Source organism: Chlorocebus sabaeus, chromosome 12, assembly GCF_047675955.1.
Source record: "Chlorocebus sabaeus isolate Y175 chromosome 12, mChlSab1.0.hap1, whole genome shotgun sequence".
NCBI lineage: Eukaryota > Metazoa > Chordata > Mammalia > Primates > Cercopithecidae > Chlorocebus > Chlorocebus sabaeus.
This window is the reverse complement of record NC_132915.1, coordinates 3,473,851-3,490,870: the sequence shown is the minus strand read 5'-3', so window position 1 is coordinate 3,490,870 and position 17,020 is coordinate 3,473,851. Positions and strand designations below refer to the sequence as shown.

General features: G+C 39.8%; 2 pseudogenes; one reads left to right on the top strand and one right to left on the bottom strand.

Moving 5' to 3' along the window:
• Window positions 1–320: 320 nt before the first annotated feature.
• LOC103219796 (recombining binding protein suppressor of hairless-like) lies at window positions 321–1,827 on the top strand (annotated as a pseudogene).
• A 4,028-nt stretch (window positions 1,828–5,855) lies between these two features.
• Window positions 5,856–6,445, bottom strand: LOC119624166 (ras-related protein Rab-28 pseudogene; annotated as a pseudogene).
• Window positions 6,446–17,020: the final 10,575 nt, after the last annotated feature.

Below are 17,020 nucleotides of genomic sequence, written 5' to 3'. Positions count from 1 at the left end.
TAGTATTTTATCATAGTCTGTGATTACCAATCATTTAAGAGTTTATGGGGACGTAAGTCACTTGCTCCTGCTTTGCTGTCTGGCACGAGTAAAAGCTCCCTGAAGACTCCCCAGAAGCAGATGCTACCATGCTTCCTGTACAGCCTGCAGAACATCACTGAAATTATGAGACTATCATTCAAATGGAAGCATTATAGTTCTTTGGAACAATTATGATCTCAAAACGAAAGGAGTATGGTACAGATACACTGCCTAAGGTGTTTTGAGATGCATCGAAGTGTTCCAAACTGTGACTTACCTTAACATGTTCTTGAGGTACCATGGCATGGATTAAAAGGAAATTCAGTGAGCAGCCTCCACTTAAATGACTTACTAGGGAAGCTATGTGAAATTATTTAAAAGAGTGAGGGGATCAAATAGTACTTATCCTTCATGCAAAAGTTGCTCAGAAGTCATATGGAAATGAGAAAAGGCTTTTTTGCCCTCCTCCTTGTGTATATCTTATGGGCAGTGGATGGAAGAAAATAAATGAACATATAAAACACGATGGTTGTTCTGAACAAGAGTCTTAACCATGTGCATTTGTTGGGATAGGAAATAGTGACCAAGAAATGCAGCAGCTAAACTTGGAAGGAAAGAACTGTTGCACAGCCAAAACATAGTATATATCTGATTCAGACAAGCAAAAGCACTTCATGTTGTCTGTAAAGATGTTCTATGGCAACAGTGATGACATTGGTGTGTTCCTCAGCAAGTGGATAAAAGTCGTCTCCAAACCTTCCAAAAAGAAGCAGTCATTGAAAAATGCTGACTTATGCATTGCCTCAGGAACAAAGGTGGCTCTGTGTAATCGACTACAATCCCAGACAGTTAGTACCAGATACTTGCATGTAGAAGGAGGTAATTTTCATGCCAGTTCACAGCAATGGGGAGCATTTTACATTAATCTCTTGGAAGATGATAAATCAGGAGAAGAATTCACAGTCTGAGATGGCTACATTCATTATAGACAAACAGTCAAACTTGTGTGCTCAGTTACTGGCATGGCACTCCCAAGATTGATAATTAGGAAAGTTGATAAACAGACCACATTGTTGGATGCAGATGATCCTGTGTAACAACTCCATAAATGTGCATTTCACCTTAAGGATACAGAAAGAATGAACTTGTGCCTTTCTCAAGAAAGAGTAATTCAATTTCAGGCCACTCCATGCCCAAAAGAACAAAATAAAGAGATCATAAATGATGGTGCTTCCTGGACAATCATTAGCATACATAAGGCAGAGTACACATTTTACGAGAGAATGGGCCCTGTCCTTGCCCTGGTCATGCCTACGCCTGTTGTAGAGAGCCTTCAGTTGAATGGTGGTGGGAATATAGCAATGCTTGAACTTACATGACAGAATTTCACTCCAAATTTACGATGTGGTTTGGGGATGTCGAAGCTGAAACTATGTACAGGCGTGGAGAGAGTATGCTCTCTGTCGTCCCAGATGTTTCTGCATTCCAAGAAGGCTGGAGATAGGTCTGGCAACCAGTCCAGGTTTCAGTAACTTTGGTCCGAAATGATGGAATCATATATTCCACCAGGCTTACCTTTACCTACACACCAGAAGCAGGGTCGCGGCCACATTGCAGTGTGGCAGGAGCAATCCTTCGAGCCAGTTAAAGCCAGGTCCCCCAATGAATCAAATACAAACAGCGAGGGAAGTTACACAAACACCAGCACAAATTCAACCAGTGTCACATCATCTACGGCAACAGTGGTATCCTACCGTCTTTTTGCTAGGACTTGAGTGCAGCAAAAAGTTGACGGAAAAGGAGAAAAAAATGACAGGCTTTTGTGGTTTATTGGGAAAACTTTTCATACCAGGTGATACTGTTCTAAAACCTCACTATTTAACTGCAAGTGCTGATTTGAAATGCAGAAGCCACAGTAAAACAAAAAAAATGTACAAATTATTGGAAATTAATTTTTTTTCCGCAGTTTTATTGGTTGGTTAGTTTTTGTTTGGTTTTAAGTGGGCAAGAAGTAAATAATGTGGCTGGAATACAAGTTGAACAAACTAGAAAACACAAATCTAACATAGTTTTTATGGACCAACGAACTTGTATATTGCATAAGCTTTAGTAAAAGGTATATTTTTATCATACCCTTTTTTATATCATGGTATTATAGTACACCTACCTTGTTACCAAATAGGTTGTTCTCTTCCCTACTCACCTTTGAGCTTTTGCTTTAAAATACATTCAGGTTCCAAGCCTGGCCATGCTTGTTTAATCTAATTATCATGCTCTTCCAGGTTTTTTTTGGTCTAAGGCTGGAACTCTTTTTTTTTCCCCCCAGTTGAAGTCTTACGACTTTTCGTGAGCCAAGATTGTTTGGATTTCAGCAAGTCAAATCTTGTGAAGGCCTACATATATATTTTTTAAGATTATGTGAAGTCTGTGCAAAAGCTTTAAAAAACTGCCTCTGCCTTGCCTGCAATACATGCGACATATGTTAACTTAGTCTCTCTTCCCAGACACTGTTGGTAGTTATTTCTGCGTTTTCCCTTTTTTTTTTTTTTTTTTTTTTTTTTTTTTTTAAAAGTATTTATAGTGGTTATCCAAGAGGTTCTAACATTCACATGCAATTTGGTGTGGCCATTTAGCTACATTTGAGTTAATGGCGCAGAACATGTAGATATTTGAAGTGTTCTCTCCCCACACGTAAATACATATGTGTGTTCCAGGATGTGTTCAGGTTTTTCCCCGCTCCTGATCTTGTACATAACTTGTATTATGTATAAGTTAAACATTTTATTTTGAACTTGGAATGTTCCCAGTGATTTTGTTCAGCAGGGTATTTTCTGCCTTGTTGGCAAGTGACAAAAAATATCATGAGAAGCATCTGCTACCAGTTGGGAGATGATGCCCTTATGGTAGAATGAGGAAGATCTCAGCAAAAGCATGTTTTATTAGCTTTACTTTTGGGGGCTGTTGGAGGGGGTAGTCTAGGCCAGAACGTCATTTTAATCTTAAAACATAAGATGCTTTTATTAGATGATCAACTAAAATAGCTAGAAGACAGTACTTTAGAAACAGATAGTTGTAAGATGACAAAATGCAAATGTAACTTGTGTTTTTATTTTTTTCTCTGGTTTCTTTGTTTGTTTGTTTTCTCTTCTCCAGTACTGAGCATCTCCACAAATGTCTCCTAACTCAGAAAATGTTTCTTTTCCTTTCAGTTGAGATTTGGTTCCATTCAGGGTTGTATGTTGGCCTTGCATGCTAAACTGGCTGGTTTTACCTTGCTTTCATTCCTGAACTTTGGTTATGCTTTTGTTCGGGTTCTTCAAAGTTGCAGCAGACTCATGGGGCTATATTTAGTATGGGAACCACATGCATAATGTTATATGGCACAGTCTAGTAATACAATCATCCTTCTTAGAGTAAAAACTACCTCTAGATTGTGGTAAGCTTTTACTGTCCCATAAGACAGGAGCCACAGTACCTTATGAATGCAAAACTGTAGCTTCCTACAGTGTTTCCATACAGAACATTGTCTTTCTGGTGTCCTGGGCTGTTTTGAAAAAGTTTCCATTAATAGACTTTTCAGAAATTATTATTAGTAGCATTTTTTTCCAGCTTCGCTGTTTTCATCACTCACTCTTTGCTCAGACTCCAGCATTCAGCACCGTGTTGGTCCAGATGTAGGTTTATATGCTCGTTTTTAGCTTATTTCTTGTACCTTGCAGCATGCTGTATGCATTCAGCCCTCAAGAGGTTTATTTTACAAACTGTGTGCCTGTAAGGTTTATTAACAATAAGATAGAAAATTGAGCAAGTGTATACAATAATTTTGTAGAAAAAAAGAATCTGCTCAATTCCATATTTCATCCATGAAAAACTTGCAATACGAGCAGTTTCAAGGAATAAAGAAAAAAAAAAGAGTTTATAGGTCAGCCAGGTCTGGTGGCTCACGCCTGTAATCCTAGCACTTTGGGAGGCCAGCGGATCACTTGAGGTCAGTTCGAGACCAGCCTGGCCGACATGGTGAACCCCTGTGTCTACTAAAAACAAAAACAAAAACCAAAATTAGCCGGGTGTGGTGGTGTGTGCCTGTAGTCCCAGCTACTCGAGAGCCTGAGGCATGAGAATTGTCTGAACCTGGGAGGCGGAGGTTGCAGTGAGCCGAGCTCGTGCCACTGCACTCCAGCCTGGGTGACAGAGTGAGACTCTGTCTCAAAAAAAAAAAAAAAAAAAAAGGTTTATGGGTAATTTGTGATTTATTTATTTCTGTAAAATGCCCATTCCCATCTTTAGCCAACTTTCAATTGGGTGATTTTTATATTAAGACAAACTTTATATATTAAACATTGATTTTTAAATTATTTACTATATCCAGTCAACAGCTTTCTTTAAGAACTTTCTAGTGCAAAATAGAAGAGTGGTAGAACTTGAGTACGAAAAGGAAACAAATTTAATTAATTAAATGTGTCTTTGATTAACAGAAAAATAATATAAGCTACAATAATATTGTTATTTCAGAATCCCCCAGTTACAAAGTAACAGTGAGAAGATGGTGATCTACCAAAATTTACTTGTGACAAAATTCTAGTGTAGTCTTTTTTAAGAAATGATAGAAGAAAGTGATTGGATTACAAATAAGATTAATATAATGATACATCAGTATTATGAGCATCTTTCTTACATAAATAATATTTTCTGAAGATATGGATAGCAAAAAAAAGGTAGCACAATAAAATTATACAGAGACAACTTATTAAAATAAATAAACATGCTCAGTTCATTGTAAGGAAATAAATTTTTTTTTCTGAAAACAAATAGAAAGAAAATAATAACTATGTTAGCCCAGAGAAAGGAATACACTTGAATTATAGATGAACAAGGGCATATACTGTATATGACTAACACGTAACCATGAAGAATAGGTTAAGATAAGGGAAAAGCAGCAGAAACATCAGTTTTCAGGCAGATACATTATTACAGTGTACCCAGTTAGTTTATGTCACTTTTTAAAAGTCATTTAAATAAATTTATTTGTGGAAGAAAAAATATCTGAACATCAGGTATGGTTTGATCCGCAATGATCCAGCAATCTGTCATAACTCACTCTAGGAGTATTCTTACACAGTTTGCAAGAGAAATTACATGTGGAGCTACAGGTGAACATTTATCAAAATTCGTAAAGCTGTTTAACCTGAGTGTTACACAGTACATAGTGACCATCATACAATAGTAAAAATACAATATCAGATACTATTTTTACAAGCTATGATGTAAACAATTTAGGCTCTTTTTTAAAAAAAAATCACAAAAATTTGATTACAGCTTTATTTCAAGAATTTTCAGTTAGACACAGGTTTATATATTTTAACTCAAAATAGCAAAAGACCTTCTGTAGGTAAAATATATTCTGTGTTTAAATGCTTGCATTCTGAAGTATGACTTGCCATGTATGAGTTCAGGTGGAACGATGAAGCTGCTGTAGCAAAATCCTGGCTGATGATGAAGACTCGGACACTTTTCATCTTTCATGCAGTCATTCAATATTTTGTGTATTTACATGAAGGGGAAAAGAGGGGAGGATACAAAGGGAGCCAGCATTCTTTTTGGATGAAGCAGCCTAATTCCAGAGAACAGGCTTTCCATTTTGAACTCAAAGGGTGTGATCCACAAATTGAATTCTTACCAGTCCAGGGAGCTGCCTTTGGCCTGGGAGGCAACACTTGATGATGAAGTGAGCTAAAGGGAAGTGTTAACTGAACTACAGGGATGGTCGCCTGTAAAACAAGTTTCCAAACATGCTCAGGCCCACGCAGAGGTGAGGTGTAGCCAGAACTATCAATTTAAAAAAATGCATTCACAGATGCAGACACAGAACTTGTAGGAAGAGTAACAGTTCTAGAGGCCTGGTTGTGGTTTCTAATATCTGCCTTCACCACCCTCTGTGACTCTTCTATTTTTCTGCTTTGTTTAATTTGATTCCAAGGATTTCATTAGCAACTTTCTGAAAATACAGGAAGATACAGTCTCCTGTCTTGGCTGAGATAAAGTGGCTACTAAAACCATTTTCCTGGCAAAACCATAAGTGTTTTTCAGGTTTTACTGTTTCCATATGCTCCAAATCAATTATATTGCTCACCAAGGCAACCAGTAGCAAAGTTTCTGACTCTTCCCTCCCTTTCTTCAGTACGATGTACCGATCTTTTAAATTCCCCAAGCTTTGCTAATTTGTAACATCATATGTCTAGAGGATTCTCTGTGGTCCATAGATAAATGTACCCACTATCTTGCCGCCTATTGTACACACTCCCTACATCCCATACTTGAAGAGTAACCTTCAAGTTTCCTGGCAATGTTATCCCGCTCAAAAAAAAAAAATCACCACTATAGTTTAGTTTTCTTTGTTCCCAAAAGTTTCTTGAGCAAAACTCATAGGTTGAAGTGGCAGAGGGAGAAGGAAAGGAGAGCACCTCTGTGGACAGGGAGAGAAGGAAGGGAGCAGGACCTTGCCCTGGGATCTGGATGCCCTGGAGAGATCAAGGGAAAATATCACTCACCAGGCACCATCGTGCCCATCTCCCCTCCCCATTAGTTGATGATACTTTTGTTAAATGAACCAGTACTTTCACATGCTTTTAAGTAAAAATGAAATTTAATTGGAAGGACCCAAATCAAACGTGGTATCTCTTGAGTTCTCTCTCACTGTGGATGACAAAGGCTGTTGTCAAAGTTGATTTTATTCAATTAACTTGATGAACATTAAACAACCTGTGTAAGCCCAGAAAATGGGCGTTCTGGGAGATCAGTTATTACAGAAATGCAGAGGTGTCCTAACTCGTGTCATGTGAAGGTTGCCATGATGCAGATCACGACATGGCTATGAATGTGCAGGCTATGGTTTGCCCTGACTTGGGTCCATGGCCGTGCCTTGAGGGTGGAAGAAACACCAGAGCGCCATCAGATAAGATGGCTGGAGGGTATGACAAGAACCATGAAGGTAAGACCAGACCCTGCATGCAAGATGAATGCTAGCATCTGGCTGAATAGAGGAATTTGAACAAACAAAATCCTTTTTCCACAAGCTCTTCACATAATCCTACTCCACCTGGAGCGTCATGACTGAAATGAGTGGTTATCTATATTCAGGTCTAGTCAGACGTGCTGATTAATTATAGTTGAGGAGCATACATGTATCATGCTTTCTTACATATTTAATCTATCCCATGTATACATAAGAATTTGAAGGATAAATTATTGATTAGCATTAAAGTGTAAAATTTACTTGATAACTATAAAATGTCTTAAATACACTAGTATGAATTTTGAAATTATGCCAAATGACCAATGTGAAGGGTAATGTTACTATGCTGGGTATGTCTTGCCACTGCGTCCTTTAGGAGATTTCTGTAGTATCACAGTGAAGTCCACCTGTGTGTGAGAGAGAGGCTTGTGCTCGCCTTCCTTACCAGCAATGGAAAAGTGTTCAGAGGACCCAGCTTGGCCTGAGTATGAAAACAAACCAAAGCCAGCTCTCCTGTAATGTGTGCTCACATCCCTGAAAGAAAAGCAAGAAAATCCCAAACTCCAGATTTTCTAATATAAGCTCTAGTGAAATACTTACCTTTCTTGAGTCAAAGCAGAAGCAGCTGCTAACTAGAAATGTCAGCCTGCTGCCTCCTGCCAGAGCTTTTCTATGGCTGTTCTGAGGTGAAGAGGGTGGAGTCTCTGGCTTTCTTACCACAGGTGATCAGGTAAGAAGGAACCACAGTATCCTCTATGAAGAAATGCTGTCCGAGATGCTACCTGGAATCCAAAGGTTTTCTAAAGAAGACCTGGGAGGGGACTCCACCCCCATCAACCAATACCAGCCCAGCCCAAAGGCTGCAAATTTGCTTCTTTCTGACACCCAGAGGAGAAACAATCACCAGCTCTTTTCCAGTGAGTCCAGCACTGTCTGCAATTGGATTTGCTTTAGTTGCAAGGATTGTAGGCTAGTTGATGGTGTGTGTGTGTGTGTGTGTGTGTGTGTGAAGCTTGAGGCACCTGGTGTTAGTTTTACTATCCAGTTGTATTAAAATTGGCATGAAATTTCCTATCTAGAATTTCAAGCCTCCAGCTGTGAGCCTTATTCAGCAATCATTGATTTCATCACCAAAAAAGATAAAACCAGGAAATAAAATGTGTGTCAGAGAGTCCAACTGATTGTTTCTTTTACCCTTAACTAACTCCCTTTCCCGTGCCCCTCCCCTGCACCTACTGGTTTTCTGAGTTTTTTTTTTTCCCCTCAGTCTTTAGTAAACTAATTTTAAATGTGTAAATGGGGTCACCAGGTCAGAGAGTGAGCTTCTTCACCCAGGGAAGAACCATGCCATGGATCCCAATGATAAGTTCTCCTTATGGAGCTAAAGTCTTTCACTGGAGCTGTTTCCAGTGTCACTTGATGCAGCATTTGGGATAGTCTCATCGTGGAGCACCACCACTATCCTAGTTGGCCGATACCTGTTTCATCTAAGAGGAGAATCAGGTAAGTTGTCCTTAAGCGCCTTTGGGAAATCGTGCCGTTCAGAGAGCTGCGTTGTGCTCACGCCTCTGGAAGGTCTTGCTGTCCATGCGCTGACTCTTCTAACTCCATGTCCCCCATTCCTGGGGGTGTTTGCCAGCAGGATGGAATGATGGCTCACTGAAAACTTAAGATGACATGGAAGATGACAAGGGAGATGAGAAAGTCCTGCCTAGTAATGACAGGAAGATGGGCACAATGCAGTGACCTCACAGGTCTCCCTGCCTCAGCTCAGCTCTGATGAAGAAGCTCATGTCATACAGTCTCTTCAGATGATTGCAGAGAAAAAGGTGGTGACAGAGAGGCAGATGTTTTACTGTTTCCACTTCTGGAACTTGCTGCAGGGTATGAAGAGGGTCAGCACCAGAAAAGGTATAGAATATCATGTCTGCAATGGATGAAGCCATCAAAGGATGGCTTCACTTCACCACCAGACAGCACTGACCAACCTATGGCAATAAGTCCCGCAGACCAGAATGACACCCATCAAATGCCTCACTCACCATATGTCAGCCCAGAATACTCTTACAGCGGTGAACCAGTCTCTTTATCCACCAAGCCTGACCCAGCAGGCAGGAGAGGCCCAGTACCAAGATGATCATCCACAATAAACCTGCACACTGCACGGAGGACGGAGGCCAGCCCTAACAGCCCTCAGCCCTCAGGAGGGAGAGGCAGTAAAGGGCTCCTTCTCTTCTTGTTCTGATGAATGGGTATTGCACCAGGAAGACGAACATTAGGAGTGGGTGATCAGAACCTCAGTCCAGCCACCATCTCCTCTATGATGACGACCAAGATGGGTGAACCTTCTGAAGGCAAAGGTCCAACCAACATCCTGGGTGGCTGGCATTTTCTGAATTTCTAAAGGCCATCACAAAGTGCAGCAGGAATGGGAGTATTTGGTGCACTTTGATTTTGCAGTTGCCTCTGATGACCAAGAGATGGAGGGCCAAAGATTTATCCTCACCCAAGGCCCAGGTCATATTTCTGCAGCATAGCTGTGACCCTCACCCCACCTACACCCAGTAGCACAATCTCCAGTAATATTTGCAAATGGTTATGCTAACATCAGGTTATAAAAGCTTTTTGTTTTTGAGTTACATTTTTAAAATATAATATGTCTTGTTTTTTTATGTTTGTCTTCATGTGGTACATTTTCCAGGATAAGATGGGCTGTGCTGTAATGGCAAATAAATCCTGCGAGTCTCAGTGGCTGGCCTCATCAAAGTTTATTTCATGCTCACAGGGTCTGTTGTGAGACCAGAGACTCTCCAGAGCAGCTCCCCTTCCACCCCTGCCCAGGAAATAGAACATGTGCACAACCGAGACGAATCGTGTAGAGAAACAAGGTGATTTTCCTAGAGAAGGACTGAAGTGCTTTGCTAGTATCAGTCACTATGATAAAAGGTGGAGAAGAACTATTCTATTTATTTAATCATCTAAGAGATAGAGTACTCACTTGGAGTGAAATATTTAAACTATTTATCCCTTGAATTAAAAGACCTTAATAACATGAATTCATAACTCAAATATAGATAATAAACCAAGCATAGTTTGGCAAAACAATTTTTATTTCCTCTTGAAATACCAAGGCTATTTTCTCATGTACATTACATACGTATCTATATACATATTTTCAACGACTGAAATTAATTTTAACATCTTTAAAACACCAAATAGTATCATATTTCCTGTAAAATGGCTGGTTACCTCAAAGGCAGTATTTTAACATCCTTAGCTGCTTTAAAAGATTATCAGCAGTCTACAGTAAATATTACATGAGACATTTAAAGAATGGCGATTGATTTCATCATTTAAAAATCTTAGTCAAGAAGAGGCAAGAGCAATTTCTTAGAATCAAAGCTCCTTCATTGGGAAATCATTCATCTTGGAAAAAGCAGAAATATTTTAGCTAATAAAAAATATGTTATTACCAAATTAGCATTGAAGAACTTGTAAAAAATCTCATTTTACTTTAATTTGTTAAAGTCAAAGCCTTATATGCACCTTTGATTTTTATAATATTTTAACTATTTGAAAATAAAATATTAAGCATCAAAAGCAAATAGAAAAAAATAAAAATAAAATGAAAACCAATGAGATAGAACACAGACCAATAATAAAATCTGTGCTGCCAAAAGCTGATGCTTTGAAAAGATTATTAAAACCTGCAAAACACCTAGCAAAAGGAAAACATCACCAATATCAAGAATATGAAATGGGACATCATTATAGACCCTAGAAATGCTACAAGGATTATAATAATATATGCTGAACAACTTTATGGCAAGAAATTTGACAATTTAAGTGAAAAGCATGCATTTCAATTGTTTATGGTATAGTTACTTGCAACCCTGGAGAGTCCACATAATTCATATAGCAGCCATCTTCTAGCTTTGTGGGTTCTCTGTAAAAAAGAAACTGGAAGACTCACAGTAAACGAATGACATATACTTTCCACCCTTATATGAGTAGAGAATAATCTGCTAGAGCTTGCAATGCTGAGGTTTAGCAGAACCACTTCAGATATTATTACCAGCAGAGAAGATTAAGTTTGGGTGTGACCCACAACCCCATCACCCCTGAGCACGCCTGATCTCACCTGATCTTGGAAACGTGTGTGTCTCTTATAGCCTTATACCTAAATATGGCTAAGCAATATGGTTAGAACTCAATATCATGTTGCCTCTTGGACCCATAAAATCAAGTGATAAATTTTGGTACACTGCTCCCACTCTCACTCCATATACAGATGCACACACAAACACCTGCACACACTTCACAGAATTAGCAGATACACATACACACTGACACTCACAGTAATATATCTTCTCTCTCCCTCCCACACGCAGACACATATACTCCACAAATTCTTGCTAACTGCATCTTTGAATGCCAGTTTAAAAGGAAAATTAATGTCTACATATTTATAAAAATGTTTGACTTCACTATTGATTATGAGTATGCCCACTAAATCCATTTATTCCAATGAAGTATTTAGAAACTATAGTCAATGGGTTTATCCTTGTCACCAGCGACCAGCACATAGCACATCTCTTGGAGGAAGATTAAAAGTAGCAACTATGAAAACGTGCTAAACTCAATTAGAAACCATTGACTAAAAAAGTTAATGTCATTATTTGAATTTACAAAACCATATTTTCAAATTATCCATTCCATGCCTATGAGTAGATTATTTGAAAACATAAATATAATTAGCTTTGTAAATGGTCTACACAATGGGTCAACCAGACTGTACAGGGACTTGACATTGCTGGCCTCATATCTAGGGTGTTTGTATTCACAGAATAGGCTGTTTTCTTAAAATAATCTATATAAAATGTCTTGAATTAGGATGAATAAACGCCTAATTTAATTGTATTTGTGCAATGCAGCAGAAATGACAATTGTTACTGATAAAACATTATCATCCTTTATGTATTTATTCCTTAAGCTACACTATCTTTTTGAAATTTATATTGTAATAGATATTCTACTTCATGTCCAGGGACCATTTTTTTCTTTGTAAAATAATGGCAAATATAGCATCTACATAGCAGACATAGGCTCTGATTTTCAAAGCAAAATCTGCTCACCAAAGTGATTTATCAAAATCATTGCTTCAGTATAACACTGTAACACTGTGAGACTTAGCAAATTATATCAAAATTATGCAAAAGTGGCTAGCGATTTTGAAGCGAAGCTGTATTTGTGAAATCTTGAAGTTATCTATGGCTCTTAAAATAGCTGTTCACGAATCTGAAAGGAAGTCCACTAACCTTTGAGGAAGAACCGAGGTAGGTGAATAAAACTTCCTGTAGTGCAAGGTTTTCTTACTATCTTCATTTAGTGCATCTTTCAGTTGTCTCATCTCTTCCTCTAACAAAGCACTGAATATTGCATCTTACGCTATCTTATCGGGTGCTAACTCCTGTTCACTCTGATCTAGAATGTTTACTTTTCTATGTAAGCTCCCTCTGCGGAAAGTAATAACTGCCATGCCTCCTGCATTTCTACACACGGTAAAAAAGAAACTACATATTTATTTGTGCCTGTGGTGACTGCTTCTTTGGAATTTACAGCAGTGTTCCGTTTTCCTCAGGAGAGTTGAGAGTGATTTTTACTTAGAAATTAGATCAGTTCTACTTTTTGATTCTCCTCCTCCTCTTTCTTCTTCTTCCCCTACTCTCTTTCCCCCTTCCTGCTTCTTTCTCTCTTTTGCTGTCTACACCTCTTCCTCCCCCTCCTCCTCACTCTTGTTCTCTCTTCTGCCAGTCATGTATGTCAAAGTGTGTCCAGAATTGATGGGTTCTTGGTCTTGCTGACTTCAAGAATGAAGCCATGGACCCTCACAGTGTTACACTTTTTTTTTTTTTTTTTTTTTTTGAGACGGAGTCTGGCTCTGTCGCCCGGGCTGGAGTGCAGTGGCCGGATCTCAGCTCACTGCAAGCTCCGCCTCCCGGATTTACGCCTTTCTCCTGCCTCAGCCTCCCGAGTAGCTGGGACTACAGGCACCCGCCACCTCGCCCGGCTAGTTTTTTGTATTTTTTTTTTTTTTTTAGTAGAGACGGGGTTTCGCCGTGTTAGCCAGGATGGTCTCGATCTCCTGACCTCGTGATCCGCCCGTGTTACACTTCTTAAAGACAGTATGTCTGGAGTTTGTTCCTTCAGACGTTCAGATGTGTCTGGAGCTTCTCCCTTCTGGCAGGTTCATGGTCTTCTCCACAAGATTGAAGCATAGATTTTCGCAGTGAGTGTTACAGCTCTTTCAGGTGTGGAATTGTTCGGTCTCCTCTCCTCCCGTGTTCATGGTCTCCCTGGCTTCAAGAGTGAAACTGCACACCTTTGCAGAGAGTGTTACAGCTTTTAAAAGCAGTGTGGACCCAAACAGTAGGCAGCAAGATGATTTATTATAAACAGCAAAAGAACAAATGTCCCACGCTTTGGGCACCTGAGCAGGTTGCCACTGACTAGCTCAGGCAGTCTGCTTTTATTCCCTTATCTGGCCCCACCCACATCCTGCTGATTGGTCCATTTTACAGAGAGCTGATTGGTCCATTTTGACAGAGTGTTGATTGGTGTATTTACAATCCTTGAGCTAGACACAGGGTGCTGATTGGTGTATTTACAATCCCTTAACTAGACATAAATATTCTCCAAGTCCCCACTAGACTCAGGAGCCCAGCTAGCTTCACCTGGTGGATCCTGCACCTGGTCTGCAGGCCTGAGGTTGCAGTTAGCGGAGCTGGAGCCATTGCACTCCAGCCTGGACAACAAGAGGGAAACACTGTCTCAAAAACAGGAGAAAGAAAAAAAAGAAAAGAAAAAAAGAATCTCCAAATGTTCAAATAAACTCTATAAAATTTAAATGTGTTTTATTTTTTCTCTTACTGTTAGGAAATTGGTATTTTAAGTGAAAACAACTATTCAGTGATTGTTTCTAGAAGAACTCCATTTTGTGGAAGCTCCTCTGAGACTTACATAAACCCTTTAGGGGAGCTCCTGGGAGAGCCTGAGCTTCTCCTGATTCAGGTTCCCTTTGGAGTGTTCACTAAGAGTCTTCTCTTTGCCGAGTTTGGTAACAAGGTTGTTGAAAATGGAAGAGTATCTTCAGCCGTGAACTTACTTTGCAACATTCACGTTTCTTTGGAGTTTCAAGAAGTTCACAATTGTCTTATAATGAACAAGAACTTTCCTGTAAGAACTACAAAGCATGCCATTCAGAAAACAGGTAATAGACATTAATCCCAGGAACACTAAATATTTTGGGAAGTCTGTAGGTTCAGAAAAACCCAGGAGCCCTGTAGACTGAATGCCTACCTCCCCTCCCTGCCAACCTCCCCTTCCTGCCCCCCCCGGCCCCTCCCACCTCCCCAGTGAGCTCCCTGCTTTGAGGCTCAACCTTCTAAAGTCCTCTTTCCGGGCTGAATGAGTCTCCTATGAAGCCCCTTCCATCTCTCCACTGCTCAGAGCTCTCCAGAACTCACATTGTGATTTAAATCCAGGATTTAAATCGAATGTCTTTACTTACTAGTCAAAGCCCCACATGCTTACCTGAAATCCCTCTAGTTATTTAGTGTTAGAAACCTACCACTAGGACCATTATTTTGCTGTTAGATCTATTTTGGGGGGAAATGCCTAATGTCAGGATTTTTGTTTATTTTTATTTTTATTTTTTTGAGACGAAGTCTAGCTCGGTCGCCAGGCTGGAGTGCAGTGACTCAATCTCGGCTCACTGCAATCTCCACCTCCCGAGTTCAAGCGAGTCTCCTGCCTCCGCCTCCCAAGTAGCTGGGACTACAAGCAAGCACAACCACGCCCAGCTAATTTTTATGTTTTTAGTAGAGACAGTTTTCACCATGTTGGCCAGGATGGTCTCGATCTCTTGACTTCCTGATCCGCCCGCCTTGGCCTCCCAAAGTGCTGGGATTACAAGCGTGAGCCACCGCACCGGCCAAAGTCAGGATTTTTATCGCTTATCTTTATTGAGCTGGTCTAATCCCCACAGATGAATATTTATTGGCTCATTTATTTCCCTTTTTGGGAGGAAGGAAGCCCTGTTGCCAGCGTGCTAAAAGCTGGACAATGAGAAAAAGCTTGGAATCTCAATTTTCAGTATGTGCTTTGTTTTCAGTATTGTACCCTTTCCTCAATTGGTCTTAGTGGTCTCCAGTCCAGAGACTCTCTGTTTTATCCTCTATGGAAAATGAACATGTTTGTCCTTTATACAGAAATGGACATGTAGGGCTGTGTTCAACCACTCCTAAAACACTAAAACAGACATTCAGTAAATCCTTGTGTTTTCAGCCCACTTAATCCTGCAAGTTACGTAACTGCAGATTGTAGCGCTCACATAGGAAACCCTGTGAGCAGCCTCCTTTGAAACTAGTCATCCCTCCAGCCTTATTCCCCCACACCCTCAAGGGTATTTTAACTAAGGACCTAAGTTTTAAAAATATTCTTTAGTCATCTATTTGCTTTATCTTCCTTCCTGCCCCTCTCACACCTTGATTAAATCCATTTTTTCCTTCCACCCATCCGTGTCTCTTGACTCTGGCTTTTAGGTGGCAAGTGGCTGCACTTAGGACCAGACACAGTATCATGTGTCATGAGACTTTTTGGAGAGCTCTTCAGTTTATAACTTGGTGGCTCAAAGATTTCCTTTCTACTGCTTTAGACAGCTTTTTGTGGGGATGTGTTTTCCAAAATCAGCTGCTCTTTCCATATAGAACCATACATTGAGATTACATGAGTGGCTGTGATGTCTAATGTAACAGAACATTTGATTCTGTTTGTCTATGTGGTTTATAGGAAAACATCTCTTCTCATTGATATGTTTCTTTCCCCTTACATCTCTGTTACTGTATTAACCATTACCGGCTTTTTAACAATAACTTTAAGATTTTAAAAGATATTTGCAGCAGGAATTACTGTCTGCCCCTAGAGGTAACATTTGAGTGAACTGTCTTATTGTCATTGGGAACTTCCTTTAGATCATTCCACTACATTCCAGATGGGTCGACAAGAGTGAGACTCTGTCTCAAAAAAAATTTTTTTTTTAAATAAATGATTAAAAAAAAAAAGAAAAGAAACCTTTCTAAGGTAATAGTTGGAGACACTGGCAAAGACATGTGACAGTGTTTTCACTTTGTTTTATTACAATGTCAAAGTATAGAAATACCTAAATATTGAATCATGGAGGGATGATTGAATTATACAATATTCCTATGTATGGCTGATTTGTTCAGTTAGAACTTTACTCACGCCAGGCGCGGTGGCTCAAGCCTGTAATCCCAGCACTTTGGGAGGCTGAGACGGGCGGATCACGGGGTCAGGAGATCGAGACCATCCTGGCTAACACGGTGAAACCCCGTCTCTACTAAAAAATACAAAAAACTAGCTGGGTGAGGTGGCGGGCGCCTGTAGTCCCAGCTACTCGGGAGGCTGAGGCAGGAGAATGGCCTAAACCCGGGAGGCGGAGCTTGCAGTGAGCTGAGATTCGGCCACTGCACCCCAGCCTGGGCGACAGAGCGAGACTCTGTCTCAAAAAAAAAAAAAAAAAAGAACTTTTCTCACATATTGAACTTCGAAATTTTCACTCCCCGATCAGTGCTTTTTAGCCTCTTGTTTCATTTTGCTTAACACTCATCACTGTCTAATATACTATATTTTTCTTGTTTATTGCCTGCCTTTCCCAGAATAAAATCTTCATGAAGGCAGAGATTTTTGTTTTTGCTTCATTCATTCATGTAGCTCCAGTAATTAGAAAACTGCACATGGAAACAGCTCACTAAATACATGCCGAATGAGTCGTTGATGCTTTTTCTTAACTTAATGACATGGGGAAATGTCCATAACATATAAAATAAAATATGCAGAGTCAGAACATAAAAAAATACACACCCTCACACACACGCACATAACAAAAATCTTGACTTCAAGATGTTC